The sequence below is a fragment of the Neoarius graeffei genome, chromosome 22, assembly GCF_027579695.1.
Source record: "Neoarius graeffei isolate fNeoGra1 chromosome 22, fNeoGra1.pri, whole genome shotgun sequence".
NCBI lineage: Eukaryota > Metazoa > Chordata > Actinopteri > Siluriformes > Ariidae > Neoarius > Neoarius graeffei.
In genome coordinates, this window is record NC_083590.1 from 5,331,734 (window position 1) to 5,339,356 (window position 7,623).

Genomic DNA, 7,623 nt, shown 5'->3' on the forward strand with positions numbered 1-7,623 from the left:
TCACAGGCAAGCTGGAGCCTATCCCAGCTGACTACGGGCGAAAGGCGGGGTACACCCTGGACAAGTCGCCAGGTCATCACAGGGCTGACACATAGACACAGACAACCATTCACACTCACATTCACACCTACAGTCAATTTAGAGTCACCAGTTAACCTAACCTGCATGTCTTTGGACTGTGGGGGAAACCGGAGCACCCGGAGGAAACCCACGCGGACACGGGGAGAACATGCAAACTCCACACAGAAAGGCCCTCGCCGGCCCCGGGGCTCGAACCCAGGACCTTCTTGCTGTGAGGCGACAGCGCTAACCACTACACCACCGTGCCGCCTATCTAATATCTGTAATGTTGCATTAAGACCTGTGTGTCCCAGTCTTAATCTTGTATATACTACCTCCTTATTTCTGTTAAATCCCATTGATGTTATTCTTTTCCCTCCTACCTGACTCTGCATATTAAAGTATTGTCTACCTTTGGGTTCTGTTTCCCACTCTTTTTGCCATCTTTTCATAATCTCTGTTTTAATTAAAGCTTTAGCTTCTCCTTTTCCCAGTGGAATATGAATGTCTACCTGTTCTTTATCAATGGATTCTTTGGCTATGTGGTCTGCTATTTCATTACCTTTAATTCCTATATGGGCTGGTATCCAACAAAACTCAATAGTAAGTCCCATATTCCTTATGTGAGCTAAGAGATGTTTAACTTCAATTACTAAGTCTTCCCTTGTTGAGTTACCTGATAAAAAACTTTGTAAAACTGACATTGAATCTGTACATATAACTGACTTGAGTGGTTTGATTTCTTCAATCCATCTTAATGCAGAAAGAATTCCAGCCATTTCAATTGAGTAAACTGATAGGAAATTATTCAGTCTATAGCCATATGTTTTTTTGAATTCTGGAATATAAATTCCAATGCTACATTTACCACTTAATACATCTTTTGATCCATCAGTATAAATTTGGAGATATCCATAGAATGAAGAAGTCAAGTATTGTTTGCAAAGTAATGCAAAACTCTTTTGATTTGGATAATCTTTCTTTGCCTCTAGCAGTTCTATATTAACCTCAGGGGTAGGCAGAATCCATGGAGAGACACCACTTAAAGCTAATGCAGGGCTGTATGTTAATTCCTTCAAACCATACTGGTTTGCAGTATTGTCAATGTTCCACCCAAACCCATTATGCTTCTTGTAATATTCCCAGCAATCTTTAAGTACTGATATGGCTGGATTGTTAATACTGCCCTGCAGTCTGACCCAATACATTAGAGAAAGCTTGTTAAACCTTAAATTAAGTGGGGTTTCCTCTGACTCCACCAGAAGAGCACATGCAGGAGTTGTTTTAATAGCACCCAAAGCTATTCTAATGGCCTTTAATTGTATTCTTTCCAGTTTCAGAAGGGATGTTTTACAAGCTGAGCTATATGTTATACAACCGTAGTCAATAGTTGATCTTATCAATGCTTTGTAAACATTCAGCAAAGATTGTCTGTCTGCTCCCCAGGTAAGACCAGATATCATCCTCATCAAGTTCAGTACCTTTTTGCATTTAGTTTCAACATGTTCAGTATGAAGTTTCCATGTCAGTTTACTATCCAACCACATACCTAGATATTTAAATGCATTCCCCATTTCAATAATATGATTATAGAGCATTACTTTAACATTTTCTGGAACTTTCTTTCTTGTAAAGTATGTGACTTGAGATTTTTGAACAGAGAACTTAAAACCCCAATCTATCCCCCATTGTTCTAGGATGTGTATGTCCTTCTGGATTGATTCAGTAATGTGCGATATGTTACGTCCCCTTTTCCATATAACAGCATCATCTGCATATAGTAAACCTTCATTCATTTCACCCAATTTCTCAAAAATATCATTAATCATAATGTTAAAAAGTATTGGACTAATGACACTCCCTTGGGGTATTCCATTTTCAACAGTAAATTCTTCTGAAATAGCTTCACCCACTCTGACCCTTAAGGTACGTTGAGAAAGAAAGTCTAATATGTAGTTGTACATCTTCCCATTAATTCCCAATTTTCCTAATTTTATTAATAATCCTTCCCTCCACATGGTATCATAAGCTTTCTCTATATCTAGAAAGACTGTTACCATAGCCTCCTTCATAACCAATGCTTTTTCAATTTCATTAGTAAGTTTGATTAATGCATCAGTTGTTGATTTCTGTTTCCTGAATCCAGTTTGATAGCTGTGAAGTGAACAATTATACTCTAAATAGTAATTTAATCTTGACACAATCATTTTCTCCATCAGTTTCCCTAAATGTGAGGTGAGAGCTATTGGTCTATAATTCCCTGGGTTGCTTGGGTCCTTTCCGGGCTTATTAAATGGGAGAATTGTAGATCTTTTCCATACATTTGGTAGTTTACCCTCATTCCATACTTTATTAAATAGATTAAGAATCTTTTGTAGAACTGCATCAGGTAATTGCCTAAACATAGCATAAGTAATCACTGCCTGGAGTAGAATATGCAGTGTTATTTAAAGCCATTTTTAATTCTGATATATTAAATTCAGCATCCATGCTGGACATGTTTGGTTCCTTCATGACTAGAGTATCCTTATTTACTTCCAAGACTTCTTTTTTCCTTTTCTTAAAACATTCTTCCAGATGGTTACCTTTATGGATATCTGCAAAGGTTTTACCTAAAAGGTTCGCTTTATCAGAATCAGCAACATATTGATTATCACCTTCCATTAGCACAGGGATATGTGATGGTTTATATCTTCCGGTCATTTTTTTAATCATCATCCATACTTGGTTTATTGTAGTTTCTCTACCTATTGTTGAACAAAACTGCCTCCAGGATTCTCTTTTTGCTTCTTTAATAACTTTCCTAGCTATGGCTCTTTTCTTTTGATAATTCAAGAGATTATCAGATGTTAATGTTTTACACAGAATCTTAAAAGCTTTATTTCATTCTTTAATTGCTTCAGTACATTTATCATCCCACCATGGTACATTTCTTTTATTCTTTTTACCTTCACTAATTGGAATACTTTGGCTTGCTGCAAAGTATATAAGAGACCTTACGCTACTATTCATATCATCCACGTTTTGATCAACTTCTGGTATCATTGAAAGCATATCTTCAGAGATTTCTTTAAACTCATCCCAATTAGCTTTGCTAAACACCCATTTGTGATGTATATAATTTGGATCAATCTTAAACTCCATATCCATTTTGCACCATATTGGAAAACGATCACTTCCAATATTAGTTGATTGATCTACATCCCACCTAGATCTATAAGCAATTCTTCTGTCAACTAAGGTTAAATCAATGCAAGATGTCTCATTCTTATAAATATTGATCCTAGTACCAGAACCATTATTTAAACAAACTAACATTCTTCAACTGCTAAGCCATTCATGTCTGTATGTTTACTACCCCATAAGCTGTTGTGGGCATTAAAGTCACCACACCATATTTCAGGATGTTTTTTCTCAAAGATATTGTTTAGTATGTCAGTTGTTAAACTCTTACATGGGTTATAATAGTTAACAACACTATATATTTCCTTAGGCCCATTAAATATTTCTGTGATAATACATTCATGTTCTTTATCTATATTAATACGTCTGTAAGGAATCCCATCTTTTATGAATGTCGTACATCCACCACCTCTCTCATTACTTCTATCCAATCTAATGCCTTTAAAGCCTTTGATGATAAAATCTAGGTGTGGTTTCAACCATGTTTCCTGAATACATATTATATCAGGTTTATCTGTCAAGTTTTGAATGTAACTTTTGAATTCTTGTCCATTAGCTAATAGACTCCTTGCATTCCATTGTAAAATGAAAAGAACCATAATACATTCAACTACCTTGAGTCTGTCCATATTTAAGATTTATCATTTCATGAATTACATCAGCTTTACTCATAGGCCCCAAAAAAATCATTGGCAATGTCAACAATTGATTTAATCCTGTCACTTTTTCTTGAGTGTTGTAGTGCTGTGTTCATCACTGTGCAAATAAACGCAATGAATTCATTCTTATCCACAAGTAGTGTTTCTTTTGTGATTTTTGTTTTGCATTCACATTTACATGTAACTGAAGCTGGAATAGGCCTAGGCCTGTTAACATGTTGAGGATTCCCTTCTAATTGAACTCTGTTTTTCAGTCTTAGCGTGTTATCAAACTGGCTCCAAGTGGATTGTTCTGGTGAAGTAGGAACACTAGTAACTCTCTTATCCTTCTTAACTATCTTAATGGCATCTGCATAAGAAATCTTGTATGTAACTCTGTATTTCTTTGGCCTCCTTTTGCTTCTCACAACCACCATATGCAGCACTGTGTGGTCCTCCACAATTGCAACACTTTAATACAGTTTCCCCACACTGACCATATTCGTGTTCACCACCACATTTTGCACATCTTATTTTACCTCTATATTGCCCTGCCACATGACCAAATCTTTGGCATTTAAAACACCGCAATGGAGGTGGAATGTATTCACGGACCATGTAAGACATATATCCCATCTGAACTCTAGTCGGCAAGTCTTTACTGAAGCTTAATAAAATTGATGTACTTTCAGTTTTTTCTTTTCCCTTGGTCAAGCGTTAGCATCAGTTATTGCATACCTTGCCAGATTCTCCTTGATCTCTTCCATTAAGACTGATGTTGGTATTCCTGTTATGACACCTCTAGCTTTAGATGCTGCCCCTGGAATATGTGAGGTAATTTTAAGTTTGTTAAGTGACTCCTTCATCAGGATGCTATTTCGCTGCTTTTCAGTCTTAGCAAAAATCAAAAGCCTCCCATTTCCCATGAATCTGGCGTGATTTATCTTTCCTATTTCTCTCTCAATTGCCTTAGTAATGTGGATTGGATGTAAATCTGGCCCTCCTTTTTGTTTAAAAACTACCATAACTTTCCATACTTCTTCGCTTGACCCCTTAGACATCTTTCTATCAACCTTGGTTTTTTTGATAACAGATTTTCCAGACTCGTCTCCACTGCTATCTCTATCTGACAGTTTCCTAATTCGACTGGCTTCTTCCCAAAACATATCCTCATTCACATTAACGTCATTATTTCTTAAACAACCATCTGACTTTTCTGCCATGTCCACTTCACATTCACTGTACAGTTAAATGTCTTCCTGTGGCTTACTGCATGCCTTGTTTCTTCTTCTTCATTGAATTGCGGCCAAACCTCCACGCCCCAAGCTGCTTTTCCTCTCCACCCAACCAGCAACAACAAATGTTCCGCCCCACTGCTTTTAAACTAAAATTACCCCCTTTAACTGGTTCTTCACTTTTAAACTGAAATTGAAACACATACATTAATGAAATTGTCCCATTAATTTGCATAAAATAACATTAATGTGGCCATTCCCTCCCAGGGGTGCCACACATACACACCGCCTCGTGGCCAGTGTTAGTAATTACCAGTCATACACACCGCCTAGTGGCGAGTGTTAGTAATTACCAGTCATACACACCGCCTCGTGGCCAGTGTTAGTAATTACCAGTCATACCACCGCCTAGTGGCCAGTGTTAGTAATTACCAGTCATACACACCGCCTCGTGGCCAGTGTTAGTAATTACCAGTCATACACACCGCCTAGTGGCCAGTGTAAGTAATTACCAGTCATACACACCGCCTAGTGGCCAGTGTTAGTAATTACCAGTCATACACACCGCCTAGTGGCCAGTGTTAGTAATTACCAGTCATACACACCGCCTCGTGGCCAGTGTTAGTAATTACCAGTCATACACACCGCCTCGTGGCCAGTGTTAGTAATTACCAGTCATAGAGATAATGAGATGAGACACACCGCCTAGTGGCCAGTGTTAGTAATTACCAGTCATACACACCGCCTAGTGGCCAGTGTTAGTAATTACCAGTCATACACACCGCCTAGTGGCCAGTGTTAGTAATTACCAGTCATACACACCGCCTAGTGGCCAGTGTTAGTAATTACCAGTCATACACACCGCCTCGTGGCCAGTGCTCACCAGTAAACAAATAAAACAAAAGAGACTGGCTTTGATATCAGAAAATTCTACAACCAAGAAACAGATGGGAGCTCCGCTTTTAGGCAGTGCCTAAATCTAAATATATTAGCCCTAAACTGAGATTCAAAAAGTTTCAGGTCATTTATTTTCTTTTCCCATTTTGTCCTTTCTTTCTGTCCATGAAGTGTCTCATTCTCATCTCATTATCTCTAGCCACTTTATCCTGTTCTACAGGGTAGCAGGCAAGCTGGAGCCTATCCCAGCTGACTACGGGCGAAAGGCGGGGTACACCCTGGACAAGTCGCCAGGTCATCACAGGGCTGACACATAGACACAGACAACCATTCACACTCACATTCACACCTACGGTCAATTTAGAGTCACCAGTTCATCTAACCTGCATGTCTTTGGACTGTGGGGGAAACCGGGGCAACCGGAGGAAACCCACGCGGACACGGGGAGAACATGCAAACTCCACACAGAAAGGTGTAGGTACCCAGATAGCAAAAGGGCGTTGATTCGATGGGGAATCATCGGCATGTTCTTCGACCATACGCCGTCGAATCATCGTGGATCACCGGCGTTGATTCAACACCGCTTTGCTCATACGAGTTTGCGTTGAAACGACGTTGAAAAGTGGATGGTGGCCGACAGAGAATAGACCCCCTTTCACCCTTTATTCAACTACGGATTTCGGTCGATTTATAGTTTAATTTTCAGCGATGATTCATCCAACTTTACTTCCTGTTTTGTGTACAACAGGAAGGCTACAAATTAAGCAAAACAGGCTAAATTAAACTAGTTAACAATAAAGCATAGGGGCTCTTGCCTAGGATGAACACACACATGCATACTTCAACCATGAAAGTGAAACTTAATTTATATCAATGTGCGTAGGCTACGTCCTGTTTTATGTACAACAGGATATAAAAATGCATGCAACAATGCACCTCTCCTAATGTTTGTCAAAATATCTAATGAGGCATAACTTTTAACATTTATAAGGAACAGAACACACTTGAACAAGCTCTTAGAAACATTTTATGATTTATTTATAATTTATAATTGTGGCCTATATTCCTCCTGCGGCACAGATACCTGTACATGGAAACAGAAAAACATAACCAAAATCAAACTGCTAACACAATGACAGTGGAAATGGCACAGAATTATCTACAATGTCAACATTTATCTCAGATATGTTGAAAAATTAATAAGAAAATACCTTAATTACACTGTAATAACATTTAGCATCAAACTGCTAACACAGTGAGAGTGGAAATGACATAGAGGCATCCAGAACGTCAACTTTTACCTCAGATATGTCGAAAAATTAAAAAGAAAATACCTAAATTACACTGCAATAACATTTAGCATCAAACTGCTAACACAGTGACAGTGGAAATGACATAGAATTATCCAGAACGTCAAAATTTACCTCAGATGTGTTGAAAAATTATTATGAAAATACTTAAATTACACTGTAATTACACTTAGCATCAAACTACTAACACAGTGACAGTGGAAATGACATAGAATCATCCTGAACGTCAACTTTTACCTCAGATGTGTTGAAAAATTATTACGAAAATACTTAAATTACGCTGTAATTACAATTACCATC